Source organism: Anabrus simplex, chromosome 2 (assembly GCF_040414725.1).
Source record: "Anabrus simplex isolate iqAnaSimp1 chromosome 2, ASM4041472v1, whole genome shotgun sequence".
NCBI classification, from domain to species: domain Eukaryota; kingdom Metazoa; phylum Arthropoda; class Insecta; order Orthoptera; family Tettigoniidae; genus Anabrus; species Anabrus simplex.
The window spans coordinates 1,045,766,355-1,045,766,973 of record NC_090266.1 but is presented as its reverse complement, the minus strand read 5'-3'; the positions used below and the strand labels follow the sequence as shown (position 1 = coordinate 1,045,766,973).

The window sequence follows — 619 nt, the reverse complement described above, 5'->3', positions numbered from 1 at the left end:
TAGAGGTGGGATCCCTCGCTGAGCCGAGGGAAAAACGGACACTGGAGGGTAAGTAGATAAAGAAGAACAAAAAAAGAAAGAGAGAATTAAAGAAAGGAAGAATGAAAGAAAGAAAAAAGAGAGTTACAGCAGGTAGAATTAATGCAACATATTACCAGGTTATATGTTAAAGGGATTAGTAGTTATTGTAAAATAATTTAAAATAATGTTTAATTTGTTTAATTTGACGGCCTACGTGGTATACGTTATAAAACAACGCCGGCAGGAGAGCATGGCCCTGTGGCGCAATGGATAACGCGTCTGACTACGGATCAGAAGATTCCAGGTTCGAATCCTGGCAGGGTCAAGGTAGATACTTTGCAAGGATTAATAATATCCATGTCCGCATCTGTGGTGTAGTAGTTAGTGTGATTAGCTGCCACCCTCGAGGCCCTAGGTTCCCTATGGTCCACCTATTTCTTAGAGATATATGGCATGTGACGTACCAATACAGGTGCTCGCCGGAGCTCCTCTGTCGGTTGATTGTTCGATCGTTTAAATTATTATCCAGTATAGGTAATTTGTGTGCAGTTTTAGTGATTTGTAAGAGTATGAGTACTGGTCACCCATCCATTGGGTG

General features: G+C 41.4%; 1 non-coding gene across 1 annotated transcript; it reads left to right on the top strand.

Moving 5' to 3' along the window:
- Positions 1-273: 273 nt before the first annotated feature.
- TRNAR-ACG (transfer RNA arginine (anticodon ACG)) lies at positions 274-346 on the top strand. Its single transcript has one exon. It is a non-coding gene; the product is annotated as a tRNA-Arg (tRNA).
- Positions 347-619: the final 273 nt, after the last annotated feature.